General features: G+C 40.1%; 1 protein-coding gene across 1 annotated transcript in view; it reads right to left on the minus strand.

Annotated features, from left to right (window-relative positions):
* The window catches only part of magi3a (membrane associated guanylate kinase, WW and PDZ domain containing 3a), a 200,599-nt gene that overhangs the window by 175,540 nt on the left and 1,889 nt on the right, over positions 1–23,170 (minus strand). The window lies entirely within an intron of this gene.

Consider the following 23,170-nt stretch of genomic DNA (forward strand, 5'->3'; position numbering starts at 1 on the left):
AGGGTAAACAAACAGATGGCAGGAACAAACAGAGCACAGAGAGAACAGAAGGTTTGAGATGCAAGAGAAAACACAGGTATCAAAGACCTGCACAGACTGAAGCTCCTGCTGTTCTGACGCTCATCTGCATTCACCATTTAAGGACTACACTCATGCTTTTCCATTAACTTTAATGACTCGTGTATATTTCATAGTTCTCCCTTCTGTTTTGCAAAACATGCCAGCTGCATGGGCTGCAGAATCCTACTTTTGGGCAGCTTTTGGTTTGTTTTTCATTCCCTTTAAATGTTTAAATGAAAAATCATCTCGCATAGAACATGAAGCTGACTTGAGATTTCTAACAGAGCGCTATCATTTCATCACCTTTCTTTATTTTTGATGAGGCATCAAGATGGGAAGAGAGTTGAGAGCAACCTATTAAATGTTAGAAATAATCAAATCAACCTCGTTAATATGAGACGTTTGAGAGACTGCGAACAAATAAAAGAGGAGCTCTAAAGTAAACAACCAGGGGAGGAAATGATGAAAATGATCACCAAGAAGGAACATCTCTGTCCTAAAACGACTCTATGTCTTAAAAATGCATCAATTGGAATGGTCCTCTACACATAAGAGTAGTTGGGCAAGACAGAAAACCATATGAGAGGAGGAGGATTTGTTTCTGTTTTGCACTTTCTGGTGGATAAAATGAATGTCTGAATCTTAAATTGTTAGGAATAAAGCATGTTTACATTTCAGTAAACACGTCAGGTATAACTTTAACAATAATTTCCCTGTTGTGGGACGAGTAAAGGACTCTCTTATCTTATCTTAAGAACAATAAACAATATTTAAAGGCACTATAGGGAGTTTTCATGTCATATTGATTCTTGTGACCCCTTTCAATATAATCGGTTTCTTTCTTCCAGGATGAGGACTGCATTTCCCATGAACATCATCACCCACTGTTGTAAAGATGTGTCTCTTACCAAGTGTTCATTTGCTGTGGAAGCAACTTTACTTTGTTCAAGACAACTTTTGCAGGATGCAGAGTGATGAGGTCATCTATTGATTTGCAGCCAAGTCAAATTATTAACCGTAACGCAACAATGACTAAACTTTGTAAACTCTGATTTGTTACCTTTAGTTAGCTACAAAAGGTGAGCAGACGTACCACTTTAATGCAACCTGTCACAGCCAGTGTCATGATTAGGGATGGGCATTTCAAGCCAAATTACTAATCGATAATCATTGGCATCTATTCAACAATTATTTGAATAATCTGCGTTCCTGTGACGCAGCGTGGCGTGTATGTTTACATGTTACAGCCATGCTCAGTCTCTGGAAATACATGTGTAGTGGTGTGAGATTCAGAAACGGTGAAAATCGCTGTGACTGTTGCAAATGTCTTCTTCTTCTTTTGCTATTTAATGCAGTTTGCATTCTTCTTCTTCTTATGGTTGCTAATGCGGTTAGCAAACAGCTTTAGGAAGCTCTGTAGCTTCCGTCTGGTTTTTGTAAAAATGAGAAAATATTTAAAGTAACTCTTCAATTTTTGAGTAGGCACATCATATTCTGATTTTGTACTTTTGAATTCTGTTGATGTAATAACTTTAATTATATTAATTGTTAATTTTGTATATTCTTATGTTATTTTATTCTTAGTATCAACTATTGTCTTTATATGTGTTAATTTAGTATTTTTTTAAATTCATTTTTGATATTAGAACATTATTTGGGTGGAGGCTTCAAATAAGCTCGCTGAGTTTTCTGCCTCTTCCTGTAAATTATATTATTTATCTTTGCTAAAAAAAAATTGTATGTATTTTCTTTTAATTGTGCAAATGAATAAACAAACAAATAAACAATTTTTACAAAGTGAACATATATTCAAATATTCAAAAACCATTGCCCAACCCTAGTCATGATGTGTCTGAATTACATAAATATGCACAAGGTATTACTCATATGTCCTTACAGTGAAGCAATCCCACGCCAGCATCAACATTTAATCTTGTTCATAGATGTTTCTCCGTCTCAAACAAACATCTATCTGCTAATTCTTATCCAGTATCAGCCATGAGTACAAAACATGTAAAAGAAATCATCTTCCTTGAACTTACTATATCTAACTTACCTCTCACTACAAACTTCACCAGCAGAGATCTAAACCAAACACAGGCCGCTAAATTCAGCATAAAGAAATAACCCAGTCTTGTCACTGATGATCTCATCATAAAAACTTTGAATTGCCACAAAAATGTGCCATTCAAAAGTTCATACAATTTTGAAATCTCCTTATCATTTTGTTGTAACAAACAATCGTCCCACTATCTTTTCTATCAGAGCTTCACCCGATTACTCCACAGTTTACAGACTATAAAAGGAAACATAGCAACACTTGTATTTCCTGTAATGCTGATGTGTCAGTGTGCTAGAATCTAAAAGGTTGTGGTAATCCACTGAGTGATCTTCTAGCATCAGCAGCTGCATGAGCACAGCGATGATGTAAAAAAAATTCCTGTGAGTCTGTTGGGTCTCATGGTCACTGAGGAATCCTGCTCATCCACATGCTTCCATTCACTGCATGTGTGACTCATGACTGCGTCACTGCAAAACTACTGCAGCTTTTAGGCCACAATCACACCCTGTGAGAGTGTGTGTGCGTGCGTGCGTGCGTGCGTGCGTGCGTGCGTGCGTGCGTGCGTGCGTGCGTGCGTGCGTGCGTGCATGTGTGCGTGCGTGCGTGCGTGCGTGCGTACGTGCATGTGTGTGTCTGAGGTCCACCGTCTCAGCTCGTCTTATTCTGAGGCAGCAGGGAGAGAAACTATATTAGTGTCACTCACAACAATGCATGTGTTTTGGGGACTTTCCCTCTGCTGGATTTTTTTGTTTCCAACTCTTCTACTGTGTAAAAGTTGATACTGCTCCTGTTATTGTTGGATGGTTACATTTTTCTGTGAGATAAAGGGAGCATATTGTGACCAAAACAAGTATGATGAGGAGTATGATGACTCAACAGTGCTGGTACTAGTGACCATATATAGGACGGCATTTGTGTGCAAAGATGACATCCAATGCAGAGAGTAAAATTTGTACTAGTTGTTATCCAGCTAAAAAAATCACAGCGTGTTTATGATAATATTTTTTGCAGAAAAGCAAAACTTTTATTTGAAGCTGCAGAGAGACAGTCGTGTAATCAGGGTTTTGTAATCATATCTAAGTGTTGAAATAACAGGGTAAAAAAGGAGAGAAGGGAGTAAACACCTCCATTTCTCCCAGGAATATTTGCAAAGCAAGCATAGAGCTTTTACATTAGCATAAAAACACACAGAGATCACATGACACTGCACATTGTGATCAAAGCGTTGAAAACAGCACACAGCCTGCATGCTCCAAGACAGGAGGGTGGATTTCCTCTCACTCCCATATGTCCAGTCTGGAGCCGTCTAGTGCTAAACCGCTGTGAGGGGTCAGGGAGGTCAACAGGGCGGCTGGGTGGGCTGTCACGAGGAATCTGAACTGTGTCCATCCATGGTGCATGTGTGTGTGTGTGTGTGTGTGTTTGTGAGCATGTGTTGAGGTCCCATGTGTATCTGCATGTGTTTTTTCCTCTCAACATAGCTGTCAACAGAAGCGTTGAACCAGCGTGAGCTTTGCTACTTTGCCAGCTCGTAAGGAGCCCCCTGACACACGGCCACTCAGGCAGCCTGAGCACACACTGAGCCGCAATGACATCACATAACCAGAGCTTATCTTGTACCCATGCCAGTGTTATCAGTGCTGACCTCTGGTACAGTCAACGCTGCGGTGTTTGGTATCTGCATTTATGCCAGCTATCACACTGATCTGGTAGAACATTGGATTAGCCCTGAACTGCAATATCATCACCGTCACAATGTGATCACTTACAATAACCACATAGCAAAATGTGACGTTATTTTAATAGATAAGAGGATGTGAACATTTTACTGATTATATTATCTCATAATATCAGCCAGGGTATGAAGGTCATGCTTTCACTCAACTTCAATGAGCTATCAGCCGCCCTTAGATTAACTGATGCCTATTTAATGGTGAAAATATACTTTTTTAAATCTGTTTTTTAAGGTAAATAAGAGCGAATAACCACTTTTTAATATCCGTTTACGTACTATACTTCATGACATTACAATAATATGTAACAATGTAATCACACGTCACAGATCTTTGGCATATTGCGTAGGCGTAGTTAGCCTCCCAAAATGTAAGCTGGTCTCAGGTAACTTAAATTTGATGATTTTCTACAGTTGTCTGATTTGTTATGCGATGGTACAAAATGGACAAACTGCGAGCCATCTTGGACAACCCCTCTCACCCTCTCCATGATAAGCTGTGGCTGATGGGGAGCTCATTCAGTCAATGCATCATCCCACTACGGTGCAAGAATGAACGCTTCAGGCGCTCCTTTGTGCCCACCGCCATCAGACTGTTAAACGGTAACAGGGGAGGCCACAGACTGCATCATGCTGACCGCTGAGCATTTGTAACATTTGTATATATCTTAAATCTGTATTCTTTTATTTATCTATTTTGATTTTACTAATTTTATTTTTACCTATTTAAACGTATTCTTGATTGTACTTATGTCTGGGTTGCTGCAACAACCAAATTTCCCCAGGGGAATCAATAAAGTAATATTTTATCTTATCTTACTTCAAGGATTTTCAGCATTGGATGAAATCTAGCTACAAGGTTGGTATGAGGATGGGAGAAAAAAAATTATACATAACTCTCAAAACAAGCTGGTGTCATTTTTGCTCCTTTAGTTGGCTCAAGCTCTTTGCAAAATCCACATTTTATCCCTTTAAAAACAGATTTAAAATAGATAGTTTTCAAGTTTCACTTTGTCTTAAAGCTGCGATGAAGAACTTTCAGTTTGTGTTGATTTTGGCGCCCCCTGTGGACAAAAATGTAAATCTTGTAGCTTCTCTGATCTTGTCCCGTCCATCCTTAGGTAGTTTTTCTGACAGAAAATCTCATCCTGCTTTCTTTAAGAGGTTAAATGTGTCACTCATTGTGGGGTTTTTTTCTGTCAATTTTCTAGTCTGACACCTACCCCCTCCTCACAGGGGTTTTAAGGCATCAGAAATGACATTATGGGAATTATCAGTCTTGTACCTAGTGGTCTCGTTTGCATCTGTGGGTCATAAGTAGACATCAGTATCGATTTCAGTCTGTTTAAGAAGACCCCTCTGAGGTTCTTTAAAGCTCCTGTGAGGAACTTCTGGTCTGTGCTGATTTTGGTGCCCCCTATGGACAAACCAGTACATCTCATGTCTTTGAAAATGCTGCCTTGTAAATGTGTCTTTCTCTTCCTCATCCTGCTTTCTTTAGCAGTCAAACACATCACTCAAACAGAATCTCTGCTGTTGAAAAAAAAGCTGTTTTGGCATTGCATTACTTCTTCTGATAGATACCCTCGAGCAGTGGTTTAAGACATCAAAAATAACTCTATAGAAGGAGTCTATCTTTATAATTCTGGTCTTGTTTGCTTTAGTAGGATGTAAAGAGACATCAATATTAATTTCAGCCTGTTACGTAACCACATTAAAACTCCTCACTGGAGCTTTAAGTCGTTCTTAGAATGAATCAAAAGGGCTTGATAACATCAGGTTACTCAGGACAGATCCTGATGCTTGAGTAGTCCTTATTCTTTACACACAAGAGGCAGAAACTGGTCATCCATCTAAGTTACAGTGAAACCAGTTTGACCACATTCCTCTGTAGTGAACAAACTACTGACAGTGTCTTTTTGGGGAGGCGTTTCGCTCCGATAGCTCGACCGGAATGATAATAGGATAAGGGACCACAACGCTGAATCACCTTGAAACCACTTTTCATTTACCGGACATGTATCACAGATATGATAAATCACTGGCATACAAATGATGGGCCTTGAATGATGCCTGATATGAAGTTGATACATCTCTGCAAAAGACAAATGACACACAAACACCTGCTGGAAGAAAGAGTGGGTGAAAAAAAGAGACGTTTGGTGGGGACAAGATAACTTTCAGAATAAAAGCGAGGCGTTTTCAGAGACTGAAAAGTTAATTGGATGTTTTGATTTCATTCGAAGAATTCATTCTCCTTTGTACAGTTCAATCTGTTGAAATGTGACTTGAAGAATACCCTTAAATTGCTTCTTTCATAAACAAAAACAAAACAATTTGAAGGCCTGGAATTTGAATGAAAATTGCTTTGATGACAGAAGCAGCTGTCTTCTTGGAGACAAAGTATTCACTGTGATCTCGTAGCAGGGAGAGGTGAAACGGGAACAATGCTAACCGTCTGCTAGAACAAGCACCTGTTGGAAACAATACACGGCGGGAAGCTGTGCACGACAAATCCAAAATAACTGCATTCCACACATGATGATCATTCCTAGATGAGCCTTCCTGCGGGGCGTAAATGCACAACAATGAAGTGATTTGTCAAAGCACTACAATAGATTAAAGAATGTTTGTATTGTTCACAGGTTTGGACTTGTAATAAAACACCATCAATACTGACACTTCAGAAACAGTCTCTGCTGGAGTGTAGAGTTTCCAGTGAATGAATGTTATGACCGGGTAAACTCTTCTTCTTGGAATGAACCCCAGGAAAATGACAGACAACGGCCCACTGAGCCGAAACCAATGACGATCTCTGTTCAGCAAACATAACACGCCAGAAAACACATCAACACCAAGAACACACGCTGCTGAAGGTGATCATGGAGTACAGGAAACACAAATACACCAGGGGACAGACCGCTAAGTACATTCCTCCAGCAGCAAGTTTGACACCAGGGCTCATTAGGGGTCAAGGTTGAATGGCAATAAACACCAAGTGTGGGCTTAAATAAATACAACATGCCCCGGTCATCACCCCTGAAACAGGTGAGGATACTCCATTCTTTAAACCATTAACAGTGTGGGAAGTTAGATAACATGTCTCCCCCTCAGCTGGTTGTACAAAAGTGACGCCAAAATAGCCACACTATGGGTGCTGACACCTTGAGGTCGGGATATTTTTGGATCCAGTCTGCAAAGGAAGGATTAACAATTGGAGCCGAATCATAGACAATGACCATAACATATATGTAACTTAAGTCTAAGAGGTCAAAGGTCACTCAGGTCAGTGCAGTCGATAGTTTTGCTGTTGTGGAATGTTCAACGAAGCTTGTTTGAGTGTTTCTTATGTTTTCTCTTCATTCCCTCTCTGCTCAACAAACTAGTTAAACCAAACTTATCAGAAAGTAATGAAGATTCTGGTATAAATTAGCATAATGTGAACCCACTTTAAAAGCAGAAACTGTGTTTTTGAAACATGCATTTGTTGCATATTTTGATTTTATAGTGGGACTCATGTTCCATACTGTAGGCAAGCCCGGTTTGGCAGAGGCTTTGTCCTGTCTGCCATAGAACTGCTAAATAAAATGCCCACGTAATGTGTCCGGTGTTTTATGTGTCATGTGTGTTCATATGTGTCCGGTGTGTATATATGTGGGATAATGTGCACCATTGTTGTGAGGCTGGGTGGATGTTTATTCTTTATTTGTGTATTATCTATCTATTTATCTATCTATCTATCTATCTATCTATCTATCTATCTATCTATCTATCAATCAATCAATCAATCAATCAATCAATCAATCAATCAATCAATCAATCAATCAATCAATCAATCAATCAATCAATCAATCAATCAATCTATCTATCTATCTATCTATCTATCTATCAATCTATCAATCAATCAATCAATCAATCTATCTATCTATCTATCTATCTATCTATCTATCTATCTATCAATCTATCTATCAATCTATCTATCAATCTATCTATCTATCTATCTATCAATCTATCTATCAATCTATCAATCTATCAATCTATCTATCTATCTATCTATCTATCTATCTATCTATCAATCTATCTGTTATCATGGAAAAAGCAGGCTGCATACATATACTACAGCCAGTGAAGAAAGATGAGCTCCAAATGTTTTGGCTTCACTTTTAGGGGGCTGTAATGTCCTCCATCTTTCTCCACAGTCTAAGAGTCAAACGAGGACGGACAGGAAACTCCAATGCTCTTCTAGTTTTCTCTCTTTGAAATGAAACTGAAGGCAGGAGAACGAAAAAGAAATGTCTCAAGGTTGTATTTATGTCCCTGCATCCAAGGCTGATTTTTTGTTGTTGTTGTAGAAAAGCAGCATATCTGAAAGTTTGGTCTTACCTTATGACTCAGTCAAAACAGATTTGTTTGTTCAATGCAATAAACTTTCGGTTCTTATTTTCAGGTCAGTGCCACGACAAACTTTTGTGTCATCCATCAGGGACACTTTTCTCAAAGTTTTCACAAGCAGCAGTAATACTTTTCAGAGTTTCAAATGACAGTCATGGTAATTTATAACTTCATAATAGAGAGATTTTATTTTTTAGAATGGATCATTACTCATTAGAGAAACAAGCTAAGCTATTGCTTCAACCTTCAATCACTCCAGCCAGCAAAATCTAAGTCTACTCTGGGTCATCTCAACTCTTCAAGTGTCAGCCCTATCTGAAGACGAAATCTTTCTTGCTACCACAGTTAGTTGTCAGGATTCGTCTTGGTTTCCATTCTGGTCTATAGGCAGACATGGCTGCCCAGAGAGGAGCGTCTATGTGCTCACTGCTCTACAGGGGACATAGAGACAGAGATGCACTTCCCCCTCCACTGTAGCGAGTTCTCTTTACTAATAGATTCCCACTACAGGGAAATTACTAAAATAGTAACAAACTTCACAACATTAACCCCAGAAGAGAAACTGTCAGTTCTCCTGGGGGAAGGGTCAGCAGCTCCTCTGGCTGCTAAATATGTGTCTGCCTGTCACAGCCTGAGGGACGCACCATCCCATGGTGTTTGATTTTAGGTGAAGGTTTTATGAGCATACTGCATCAAGTGAGGACATTGAGATATGCTGTATGGGTGACACCATCATTCATTAACGCGTATAAAATATGTAATATATATAATATGTAATGAATATATATGTAATGTGTATAAATCGTATGCGCTTTGGCAACAACATGTCAAAAAAGCAAATTGAATTGAATTGAATTGACTACTTTTTGAGGTCTAGGTCTCATCTCAGACTAACCACAATTCCAGTCTTGGACAAAGAGAGCTCCAGTTTTACATCAAGACTAGTTAAGACCCACAATTGCTGATAATGCATTACCTGTAAATGATCTGATTCATGACGCTATCATTGTTACAGAAAGCAAACTTGATTCTTCTTTAAAGTTATATTTTGGCCTGTTTGCCTTTATTGTATGTAGGACAGCTGAAGAGAGACAGGGAATGTGGGGAGTAGAGAGCGAGGGAAGACATGCAGGAAATGGTTGACCGGCCGGGAATCGAACAGGTGACCCCTGAGACGAGGACCGTAGCCTCTGTATGTGGGGCGCTTAGACCGCTAGGCCGCCAGCGCCCCATTGATTCTTCTTGATTCAAAGGCCAGTGGGCCACTAAATATGTTAATAAACAAAGTGTATGGAAAACTATCTTTATTAATGTTGGTGTTTTCATGGGAAGATGTATCTTTCAGTCGGATTCATTTCAGTGCATGATATTACATGTTTCCCTATGTATTCAAAATATGTCATGCAAAGAGGCCTTCCTCTGGACTTAGTCTTGGTCTTGGTGTTGACGCCGTCTCCATTACTCAAAAACTTGTGTTTCTCTCGGTCTTGATTCACTTAGATCTTGCTACTACTTTTGGTAGTCTTGGACTACAATCCTATTCAATATCATACAGCTGTTTCCAGTGAATACTTGCAAGGAGAAAGGAGTGCGACACATCCGTCTGCACGCTTTAAATATTGAATAACATGCATGTGATCTCTTAAGTCAATTTGCTCTGAGACCTCAGAAAGCTGCGGTGAGTTGGCTGCAGCCGGAGCCTGGGGGCATATTTGTCACTGTGTGTGTTTTAGCCTTTCAAAAAAAAAAAACTAAGCAAACACAACAATGAACACACACACACACACACACACACACACACACATGCAAGCGCAATGAGTGCAAGCCCTCTGGTCGCTGCCGAAGCAGAGTGATTGTGCAATATGAGTTCTGGGACTTAGCATAAAGTAAAGCAGAGAATTAATGAGTACAATACTGGGAAGGCAGGATGTCAGGACAGATACACTCTCAGGTCACTGTGAGCTCACGAGCACCATCCACACAAAAACATTACGAGCAAGAGCCGTGAGCCAAGCACACTGTAAGCAAGACGTCCTGATGGTGTCCTTGACTTTCATAAAGACTCTTGAGCACATGCAGTAGTTCCGGACGCGTCGGCTGCCTTAACAGGGATGAGATTGGACCCGATCAATAACCTGTTAGGGAAGCTAAGGAGCAAAGCAAGCTAAATTGGCTGGGGCTGAGATCCTGACACCCATGAATTCCAATGAGGACACTCAGGGAACCTCATCTCCACAGAGCATGACATCTCAACGCGAAGGGTGAGAGGAGTACACGCCATGCATTAATAACATGTGAGTGAGAAGATGGCTGCCTCCACTCACATGTTCCACATCGTGGCAAATGAATCTGTGGAGCCATTTGTCTTTCATCCAGTGTGTCTGCCCGTTTTTCAAGAGCATTAAACATCCCCTTTTTAAACTAATGATGCAAGCTCAATTTAGCCACTAATTACATCTCCAACTTAGGCTCATCATAAATCAAATATCGGGTTATCTGCAATCATGCCATGACTATTCAGCTTTAATGACTGGACCTCTTCAAACTGACATCTACATATGAGACAGCTGACAAATATTTGTCCTCGTCTCAAACAAACTCCATGCTTGTTATTCTGAGGACTGTTAACAATGACAAATGCACAGGAGAGGATTCCTCGGCTCAGTGATCGCTAATAACCGAACTTCAGAATCAGAAAACCTGAAGAATTGCCTTGATTAAAGCTGTCCAATCTATTTCCTTGGAGTGATTTGGCAGTGACACCAGTCGTGAGAGTAGAAGGTGCCACAGCAGCAGCTGGCTGAGTGGTTGGTGTACTGTGAAGGAGCGTCAGAAAGGCGACCAGCGACTGGCTTTTGATATGAGATCTTGTCATTGGCACGGGCAGAACGGGCCAAGATCGATTCTCCGAGGTGGAGAGCCACGTCTAAACAGCTGAGTGGGCTAGCACTGGCAGGGTGAGTATCGACGAAAGCCCATCAGCTCAGGCACAGGGCCAAGTATGGAGTACCCCCATCCAACCTGGAGATTGAACTCAGAGATTGACTCCTCTCTGCTGATTTATTACCCCGAGTGAAAAGGACGATCCTAACTGGAGGAGCAAGAGGTATGCACAAATCCATGCAACAAGACAGGACGATCAGTCTTCGTCTTATCACTTTCCTTCTGAAATACACTCCTGAGATGAGTAGGAGAAGATGTCCACAGCACTACCTTTGCACACTCCTTCAGTGTCACAGAAAAGAAAAGTTGCATGAAGATATTCATGTAGCATTTTTAATTATAGCAGAGAAAGCACCCAGTCCGTCTACTTTACTGTGTTTGGCTTCAAAAGGAAACCAGTTGTAGAATCCAATTCAGAAGTGACTTAATTTTCCATTATCATGCATGCTTGCACAAACATATGCAGGCAGCTCACACAGACTAGTTACTTGCAGACATGATTGGAAATACTGACTCTGGGCTGAGTCTGAAATAGCAAGTGCTGGCTTGATGAACAGCGGGTAGAATCATTTCAGGCATTTGGAACATTAAATCGATACAAACATTGTGATTAATGATAACCACTCTTATTGCTCGTTCTCATCTTCTTCGTCCTGCTCCTCACTGTTTCTCCCTCTCAGTCTGTCTTCTTCATCCTATTGTCTGCCATCCTCCCTCTTTCACCCTCCAAATCTGTTCATCTTTTTTTTTTCTGCCGGCTTAAATCCAACACTTCCTTCAAAAAGAGAATCTTTCTAAAGAGACATTCCCGAGGCTGCAATGTGCCAGCTGCCTCTGCTCTCTGATCCCCTCATTGCCTCTGCTGCAAGACCACAGGGGATGTTGCATACAGAGGCAGCCAGAAACAGAGTCCCCAGATAGGCTCTCAACGGAGGGCAGCGAGTCTGCATCAGGGGGGAACTCAGTTCAATCAACTATCAGATCATCTATCCCCCGTACCCCTTTTTATCCATGTCTGTAACTCTGTATTGATTCACAACGACGAGTTGTCTCCATCTCCCATTGTGAGGCAGATTTCTCTCTGCTGCTCGCGGCCTTACAAAAGATCCAATCGTTCAGCTAATCGACCCTTCGCCAATCTGTTCTTAAACACATCAGACAGTCAGATAACTATATCCAACTATGTCTCCCTAAAAGCACAGCATGCTCACAACAACTTGTTGTGCACTGCAGGTCGATTCAGACCAGCTACCTCCTGCTGTTTGTCTCACGCAGGGGGCACAAACACTCCTCGAACACTCCGTGACTTCCATCGCTTCTTTGTTTTGTATTCTTAATTGAAAAAAAAGTCTCACCATCCACAAAACATATTTTGAAGTTAAAGTTTGATTCATGATTTCTTCCTCTTCCTGAGGGCTGAAGCAAAAGACTATTTTAATGTCCGACTAATCATCTGTTATTGGAACGATTATACAAATCAGATAATGATCCACACAACAATTTAATGACTCTAAATGAGCGATTAGATTTGAAATCTAACATGACCCTTTTCTATTTTCTGCCAGAGTGCAAAGATCATACAAGTGCTAGACATTAAACAGAACATAACAGGAAAAAGTAGTGTTTGAAAATGTAAATCAATCAAAGTTATTATGTATAGACTCCATAAATGTTACACAAACAGATTAGACGATAAAAGACAATCAAAACAAAAAGAAGAATAGACTATTAAGGAAGGGAAAAAACAATTACTAAATTAGATTCAGAAAGAAGAAAGAGAAAAATAAAAAGAGTTAGAGAGAAGAAAAGATGTGAGGTTTGTTCTTTAGAGGGAGAAGAGAGATCTGTGAAGGGGGGTTATGAATGTGTACATGCAGGTATAAGAGTGTGCATGTTTTAATTTCATAGGTAGTAAAAGATTATTATACAACATGAATCTTTTACACATGCCATTAAGAATATTCATTCAGGGCATGCTTTTGGCTTGAAATAGGACTGACAGCATTAACACATAAACTGTGATGTAATTAAGATCTGAAATCGATGCGTTTCTTTTTCTAATAGTCAAGCTGCTGCATCCTCCTGCTGCCGCCATGATGGAAAATAACACTGCTTCATCCTTGAATGTTCCATTTCACTTTACAAATCTCACAGATGTCTTGGTTTGCAAGCTGAATTAAATCTGCATTTTGTGTCAAATATAATAAAAATATCATCAAAACACTTTGAGTTTGAGTTACCGCCTCAGAGCTAAGCATACAGGTGCAGCTAATCAGACCGATGTCAGTAGGCGACAGTCATGAGGATGAATCTAGATTTGCAATGCTTGCTAAATAACCGACTACAGGCCAGTCAACACTGAGGTAAACTCCTGTCTAAGACAGGGGTTCCCAAACGTTTCAGCCAGTGACCCCCAAAATATAAGTGCCAAAGACTGACGACCCCCACTGTCCCTCAAAGTCATTTAATGTGGCTTCATTTAGATGGTCTTCAGAAAGTTAGCCTACCTATATGAGCATGTGGCTGTGTTTCCTGTGCTGTTATGAACTAACCTACTGCTCCTGAGGCTTTTGATAATAAACTGTTCACTAACACTAAACTTAGGAGTCATCTGGCAAAAAAGAAAGGCAGAAACCTCATTACGTTTTCTATTTTAAAGGTTTTATTTCAAGTTTGGCTACTATTTCTGTCGATATGTTTTACTATAATGGATAAAATGCACTAATTTTAGATAACTTTAAAAAAAAAAAACATTCTGGAAGACATCTCAAAACCCCTGATTTGTATCTGGCAATCTCCCAGGTGGTCCCAACCCACACTTTGGGAACCCCTGATCTAAGTTTGGCATATTGTGATAAGCCATACGTCATACCACTGTGGGGAACAATAGTTTCACAAATACAGGACATCTTCAAATCATAAATCTAACAGTAAAGGTCATAAAGTACATTGTATTCCATACATTTGAATCCCAAATCAAGACACAGCTAAGAACGGTTTTACATTGTTCATATGGACTAAAATGCCGTTTTTAAAATGCAAAATTAAAATGTTTTAAATATGCAGCCAAAAGGTGATTAATCGTGATGAATCCAGAGGGATGATTTGTTTTAATGTGTTGCATGGTTACTTTAGCTCTATGGTAAGAGTTTGTTTATTGGTAGGCGAGAGGGAGCTGAAAGAGATTAGGAAGAGAGAAAAAGATGAAGTGTTCTTGGAGAAAGTTTTTGAGGTGAGGGACTAAAAGTTAATGACAGCTCAAACTTTGGACTGTTAGGTTGAATTTCACAGTTGATGTTCAAAAGAGAAACGTCCAACGTGCCTTCTCTTCAAACCCTCGGGACAAATTTTGCAGGCAGCTCTTTTATTCTCAGCGTTGAGGGTGAAATGCTCAGAGACTTCAGAAGTTTTAGGACTACTCTGGTGTTTTTTTGTAACTTCCAGGTTGCTATTTTTTGCAACTTTCAGCAGAGATGGTAAGAATGCGAGATGGCTCACTCCTCAGGGTTTCTACTCCAGAAAACAGTGTTGTTAGCTCACAGCATGAAAACACAGGATAAAATGGACGACTAAATATCAACAAATTCATTGGAAACTAATTTTGGAAGAGATTTTTGTTGCACCCCTGCTCTTCACTTTCTATCATCAGACAAAGCTGGGTGCAAAAAGACCCTGCAACTGTGATCAGTGTCTCTTTCCAGCACAAATTTCAAGCTTTTATCTACACTTAGCACCACAGAAACATCAAATCAGAGTGCATCTTAAAAATAGGTGAAAAACAAACTGAAGATCTGTATTCATGCAGCGCAGCAGTGGATGTTATCATTCCTGATGGTACAGGACCTGCCACGCTCTGGTCCCTCTTACACACTCACTGTTTAGAGGCTAAACTCAACTTATCTCCCGAGGGATAAACAGTCGCAGGGATGGTTGCCCGTTGGAAGGAGACCAATTAGGACTCAAGCTGAGGAAAGGAGAGCAGTGGTCTCTGCGGAGGACTTTGTGAATGTGTGTACACGTCTCTGAAGTATACCGTCCTCTGCCCCCCCTAGCAGCAACCTGGAGACACCGCCGCTACTGACAACACAGCATTCAGCAGCAGCAGCAGCAGCAGCAGCAGCGAGAGGCGGTCTTGGTGAATCAGCGTGTACTCATCTTCACTGCCTTTTCACACATGCCTGCCAAGTCATGGTGCCTGCCAGTGACAGGTATGGCTCATTTGAAAATGCTATCTTTGTTGTTGGCCTGTTCGTTACCGCAATGCAGCTCTCTTTTTAGATATTGGCACGAAGAGGGATGCTCGTGTCACCAAACATCTGGAGCAGAACTGGTTTCCAGGATTGTTCAAATGAGTCAGTGAGCAATCAATTCTTCTCCTTCTCTCGTGCAGGAGAAGAAAGAAAGAAATGCAAGACAGGTTAAGAGGCAGAGGAGTCAAAGACTGGGAGGTGATGCAGGGCTCCCAGTCACTGAAGAAAAAGGCTGCTCAACTGAGGTAAGAAGAAGAAGAAGAAGAAGAAGAAGAAGAAGAAGAAGAAGAAGAAGAAGAAGAAGAAGAAGAAGAAGAAGAAGAAGAAGAAGAAGAAGAAGAAGAAGAAGAAGAAGAAGAAGAAGAAGAAGAAGAAGAAGAAGAAGAAGAAGAAGAAGAAGAAGAAGAAGAAGAAGAAGAGAAGAAGAAGAAGAAGAAGAAGAAGAAGAAGAAGAAGAAGAAGAAGAAGAAGAAGAAGAAGAAGAAGAAGAAGAAGAAGAAGAAGAAGAAGAAGAAGAAGAAGAAGAAGAAGAAGAAGAAGAAGAAGAAGAAGAAGCGTGCTTTTGTATTCACAGCAGCGTTGGCATCTGGGGCCTTCGGTATGCCCATCCGCTCGCTCTGCCGTCCCTCGCCGCTGACGAGCTGGCAGGGCGGAGGGCGGAGAAGTGTGACAGGTTTAGGGAATGAGCTGGGAGAGCAGCCAGTACGAGAGGATGATGGGTGGATGTCACATCAGGTGTACAGCTGAGATGTGCATATACTTTAATAAAGTCACAGAGAAAATAGCATGCAGCAGAGTGAGAACAGAGAGAAGGTGTTTGCACGTTGAATACTGAATTGACTCTATGTTTCGAGCAGCAGGAGGAGGTGAGAAGAGGAACAGGGTTTTTAGTTCCAAAGGCCTGAGACTGTATCCCACTTGAAGCAGGTTTCCAGTTTAAAAACATCATTAAAGATTTTTATACCTTTCTGGGGGGTTTTTTTGTGCTCAACAAAGCGAAGAGGGAAGAGGTTCTTCTCTGGTACCTGACGAGGAAAGTTTCCCCTACTTTACAGATAAATTCTGTGACAAACCTGCGCCTCTCAGTAGACGCAGATATGACAAAGCCAGTGAGTGGAACAGAAGTTACATTTACCGTGCAGGGAAGGAGCGTCAGAACCTGAGAGATCCTGACAGCTCCTCTCAGCTGGTTTAGAGCCGCTTAGTCATAGAGGCACTGACTGCACCGAGGGGGGAGCCACATTAACGCAGACTGAGAGCTTACTGCTCTGCTGCGCGGCTGATGGCAGGCGTCTGAAATGTTCGTCTCAAAGTGACAACGATAAAAAGACAAACAGAGACAGACACTGAGATTGCTAATTTTGGAGAGGGAGGAGGAGCAGATTAGTACGAGACTCTGAGTCTGCTTTAAAAATCCATCCTGTAGAAATATAATAGAGAATGGTAATGAATGTTTTGTGCTGTCGTTTTCACAGTTTTCAGGGTTATATAAGACTCCCAATTAGGGCTGCCGCAATATATAGGTATTTGTAGGGGCCATAATGTTGATTTGCATGTCTTGTTAATCGTGATTATTTCCTTTTTATTGTTTACTTCATTTCCGGTTTTGGGTTCATGGGTGTGGTTTACCTTTATCTACCTGTTTAGTTGTGTGGCGGGAGGTATTTAATTATTTTGAGTGTTTTGTTAATAAATAGAAAACTTTCCATCTACTTTGATTTTGATTTATGGCAAGATACGTCACAAACACGAGCCCACTTAGCCTCTGCGGCACCTTTCAATCTTAGCCGCTTCAGTATTAATAATCGTCTTTATATTATATGAAATATTGATAATGTGCTAAAAACAAGCACACAGTAACACTGTGATTAGTTGGTGCATAGTAAGGGGCAGTAGTGTCTCTTTACGCTGTTGGCCACCTGCCTTAAAACAGAAGGTATACAAAGTAGAAGCAGTGGCAACAGAAGAAGACTAAGTAACCAGCTAGCTAGCTAAACTGCACTGCATTGTGTGGCTTTGACTGCAGAGCAAATCATATAGAAGAAGATGACCAATGAACATCAGCTACTCTACCATACAATCTTTATGTATGTGTATGTGTATTTCTATGTCTATGTACATATATATATTTTATTTATATTTTATATCGGCTCTTTAAGGAATTCTGCTGGCCATCCCCGTATAGGAAGAACCCCAAGCACTCTCTCTGTTCTTGTCTACAAATGTTGTATTGTCTGTTTGTCTGTGTGAAGCCGAAGGCAATTTTCCACATTATGGACAAATAAAGTTCCAATCTAATCTAATCTAACCCAAAAAAAAGCTAACTCACTAGTTTGGGACTTTTTTGGATTTCATAAAAAATACTTCCAACATGCCCCGTGACGGGTTGGCGACCTGTCCAGGATGTACCCTGCCTTCCACCCGAAGTCAGCTGGGATTGGTCCCAGGATGGATGGATGGATGGATGGATGGATGGATGGACTTTGAACATCATTAGAAATGGATGACGAAATTTAAGTTAGTCCATTGAGTTTATGAGTGAAGTTTATGAAGTAACATGTCCTCCATTCATCCTTGTCTTGCCTTTCCTTAATTTGACTCATTGGTTACTTTTACACAAATATTGCAGTAATATTGTTATTGTGAAGTTTTGTCCACAATAAAAGTGAGGGGAAAACCTGATATTGTGACAGCCCTACTCCCGGTATTCCAATGTTTTGATTTTCTGCAGCAGGGTGATTATCTTTTGAATTCAATTCAAAACCTTTATTTATTCTTGAAAAGACATTAAGGTTTTCCTAATTTCCAATGTCTTTGAGATCACAGGCGCATGAGAAACAATGAAACGAACACACATCATTATTCACCAAACAATAGATTAATTAAAACAGATACAATTTAGTCTGTAACTCTGCCAAATAAGGACAAGATATCAACTTTGGAGGGTATACCATGATTTAGGGGCATCAGTGGAGAATGCTGACCTACCAAGTTCAGTGTAAACTCGAGGGGCTTTCCCGAATAAACAAAGACTTAAAATTGAGTCATAAGACTAAGGAAATCTTGCGACTCTTTAAAAAAACCATTTAAGGCTAAATGTAAAACTTGTGCAGGTTTTCTGACTTCAAATATTGAGAATTTGATGCCTTTAATTGTCATGAAATAAAAGAATACCAACATGTCTGGGTTTTTGATTGTTACTTTGACCAAACACAACATATCCAAACACTAGACGGACCGTATATCTATCATATTTGACTATTTTCTGGCATTTTATTGAGATTAATAAGCCAGATATAACTTTAAGTTTCCGTTCTACAACACTACAAGATGCATCCACTTTAAATACAAGGTGGTGAAAGTCTCCACAACTTCCCTTAACTGCTTGGTCCAGGTTACATGTGTAATGTGATACCAACGGGTTCAGTCGCATTCTCAGGTGGCTCTCAAGAGGCATTATGGGAAAACTGTAAACAACCAAACGATGCAGCAGCAGACAGAGCAGATTGGAGGGAAAGTAGGAACATCAAGAAGGTAAATTAAAACACTTCATTACAGAGTAACTCCAGGGACACACTGAGCATCACAGGTTGTTTGTGTGTATCTATGAAAGACGATCTGTGAGGGAGAAGAGGGGGAGGAGGGGGAGGAGGAGGAGGAGGAGGAGGAGGGTCCTTGGAGATTGTCTCTGCAGAAGAAGGCCTAACAGGTGGAATAAAAAACCCACTCAATTATTAAAGCTTATTGTATACCTGGATTCCTCGTGGCATTGTTTGTCCGAGGGATAATTTCCTGGACTTTTTAAATGAAAAGAAGACCACAGGCCCAAACGAGGACTGAAAACTCACTGTGAATTCTAATTTAGTGTTAGTATCAGAATAAAAGCCCAGAGTGAGATACCTTTGGGTACTTTGGTAATTCATATCTCTGTGTTTGAAATTAAAGTGTTACATAAAACTCAGAAGACAGCTAATTTTATCACCGATCCTTCAGCACTGAGTAAATTCTACGAGTCTTCCATGTTTGCAGTTCCTTTCTCAAACACCTTACTTTTGTTTTCCGTGACATAAATCCTCTGCAAATATCAAAGGGATTTACACAGCGCATCTCCTGCAGTCAACATAAAACAAATGTTCTCAACCTTGCCCTCAGAAATGTATTCAAACTGTGCTCAGATATAATCTCTGGAGCAGCATTGTAAAAATGTGAACCATGGTCACCTCAGTATATCATTATCACTATTCATCTTCCTGGGGAAAGAAAGCTTTGGAGGACTCTTCCCTGTTTCCCCTCACAGACCTGATTTGTGCATCAAGGGGGCTCAGGGACTTGAGAGCGAAATGCTTCATCTATTCGGCTCTGTGAGGCACAAACAAGCAGATCAGAGTCTGTTTGCAGCGTTAATCAATGAGCTGCCCACTCACCAGTCTCTAAGCTGCAATAGGATCTCTATACGCCTATACTCTCAGTGGTACCCTGAAGGTTACCGCCTCTTGCCTCTCTGCTCTACAAAGATAGGAGGTGCATACTGAGCGCATCAGCTGGTCCGGGGTCAAATGACCACCCGGGACAAACTTGTATTTCCTGTCCTGAAGGTGCAGAAGACGTGTTCAGCGTTGTGTAGTAAAAGCAAAAAAAATCATGTTTGATTGAGAAGCAGCAGCTGTGATTGCTGGGTCAGGTAGGTGCAATTTAGTGTGGGAATGAATCACTAAGAGGAGTAGGATCCTGAGGAGGAACTGTGCAATATTGATACGTAGTATTCTGGAGATGGAGTAAGGTTTGAAGAATAGTAAGAGTTGGAATGAAGAGGGGTTGGTAAAATGTGATGATAAGGCATTAAGCTGTAAGTAGAAGATAAAGTTAAGACATCTTAGGGAGCAAGGAGGGAGGAAGCATGGAAAATTCTGAATCAATACAGCCAAATTCACTCAAACTCCATCTTCATCCTCACTTCCCAACTTTCCAACCTCCCAACCAAGCAAGTTTACATCCACACACTAGTCAGCTGACATCTGACCTGCCCATCAGCCCACCTCATCCTGGCACAGAGCAGCCATCAATGATAGATGGAGCATGAATTAATCATGGGGAAGGGGAACAGAGATATAAACACACAGTGAGGCCCCAAGGGGGGACAGAGGGGGCCTCACTGTGTGGAGCAGCAGCCTGCACATGTCAAAGTGGAGCTTGAGCGTCACTTAACCAACATTACATAACTCAAGGTTAGGAGGAAATGCTGCAGAGCTTATAAGTGTTGAGATGAGATGGTGCACCTTTAGCAAACTTTGTTCTAAAGTGCGTTTAAGAGTGCAATATAATAAGCATCCAGTCACCTCTACGGTGTGTTTGAAGAGCCAAAATTAGTCCAAAGTTTGACTTAAGTGATGGATGAAAGTCAAAGACCTGTCCCTGGGACGTTGGTTTAGTCAGTACACGGTTTAGTCCTAGTTGCAGTGGTTGCTGGTTTAATTCCCAGCCACTACCCTGTGCTGCATGTCTTTTTCTTCTCTCTACTCCCAACATTTCCAGTCTCTCTTTTGCTTGTCCTATCTATAAAGGCAACACATATCACGATACAGTGGTTACAATTCAATATATTGCACTATATCTCAATATGCAAGTCAGAGAATATGTTGCGATATAAGTAAAGAGATATATTGTAGTATGTATGGCAATGTATTTTAAATAAGCTTGGTTGAATACAGTAATATGCAAGTGGGAAAATATATTGTGATATACTGCGGTATGTATGTTAAGCGATATATATGAAAAGCGATGTATTGCGATATGTATGTAAAGCGATGTATTGCGATATGTAGGTAAAGTGATATATTGCGATATGTATGTAAAGCAATATATTGCGATATGTATGTAAAGTGATATGTTGCATTATGTATGAAAAGTGATGTATTGCGATATGTATGTAAAGCGATGTATTGCGATATGTAGGTAAAGCGATATATTGCGATATGTAGGTAAAGTGATATATTGCGATATGTATGTAAAGCAATATATTGCGATATGTATGTAAAGCAATATATTGCGATATGTATGTAAAGCAATATATTGCGATATGTATGTAAAGCAATATATTGCGATATGTATGTAAAGTGATATATTGCGATATGTATGTAAAGTGATATGTTGCATTATGTATGTAAAGCGATGTATTGCGATATGTAGGTAAAGTGATATGTTGCGATATGTATGTAAAGCAATATATTGCGATATGTATGTAAAGCAATATATTGCGATATGTATGTAAAGCAATATATTGCGATATGTATGTAAAGAGATATATTGCGATATGTATGAAAAGTGATGTATTGCGATATGTTTGTAAAGCAATATATTGCGATATGTATGTAAAGTGATATGTTGCGATATGTATGTAAAGCAATATATTGCGATATGTAGGTAAAGTGATATATTTTGACATATAGGTAAAGCAATATATCACGATATGTTAGGTTAAGCGATATATCAGGATATCTAGTTAAAGCTATATAATGTGATATGTATGAAAAGCAATATATTGTGATATGTAGGCAGAGCAATATACTGTAATATGTTGGAATATATTTATTTATACATATTGGAATATAATGATATGCAGTAAAGACAATATATAGAGATATGTAAGTGAGGAGATATATCGCTCAATGACTTCCCCTGCGTTTTTTGTTTCCAACTAAATCTTAGTGATTCTAACCTCTTTCTGTTTCAGTTTGTTTTACATCCGCATGAAAGAGTAAAGCATATAAGGATTGACGAGTACTTTAAATTACAATCTGGCAGCTATGATCTAATATATTGTACAATATTGCAAAAATCTAGCTGAAGGAAGACATCACCTGCTTTATGACTGCTTCTTTATTTGTTGTTGATTTTGTTTTAATTTGTTTTGTTGAGCTTATGCCAGCAATAAAAGTTCCTCCTGTCTCAGAGTGCATTTTTGAAGAACATAACAACAAAAAATGAAAAACTACAACTTATCTTTGAAATAAAACCATGTAGCCTACACAGTACCAAACAAATAATACCATTTAATGTTTGTTTAACAGAAAAATGAACTACATTCACTTTAAAGTGTTTTTCAGTATTGATAAAGCATCATATAGTAATATCAAAATGACAACAACAACAACAACACTGTAAATCAACAGTGCCAGACAGTCAATGTGTCAAAGTGTGTCACCAGGCTGGCACGGCATCTCCAGGATTTGATGATATGGACCTAATTGATTCAATTACACTTGGACTCACCTCAACTGCAGCAAGCAGACTGACACCGCCTAAGCCGGTCGAGGCAGCCATTAACAAATCCCTGCTAAGTGTTTGCAAAGCACGACAGTCAGCACAGCGTCTATCAAATCTATCCATCCACACAAACACACACCCATCCTGTCCCACATGCCTGGCAGAGCCTGACTGTCAATATGTTTAGAGCATCAATGTGAGACATAAAGGACTAAACTGATTGCAAGTACATCAGGTTAGAGCAGACACACAAATCCAATCATTTTGCTTTTAGCTGAGACTCCAAACACATAAATACAACAACACTAACGCAGTGTGTGCACCTTTCAGCACGCCTGTGTACTCCAGTATAAAAGCCCAAGACCAGGAAACACTTGTGCACAAATGCAAAAGATTACAGAATCACTTTAGTCAAAGAGCTGCAGGCATCATGACAGGCCAGTGCTTATTTTGCAGCGTGTGCACATC

The sequence above is a fragment of the Notolabrus celidotus genome, chromosome 11 (assembly GCF_009762535.1).
Source record: "Notolabrus celidotus isolate fNotCel1 chromosome 11, fNotCel1.pri, whole genome shotgun sequence".
Taxonomy (NCBI): domain Eukaryota; kingdom Metazoa; phylum Chordata; class Actinopteri; order Labriformes; family Labridae; genus Notolabrus; species Notolabrus celidotus.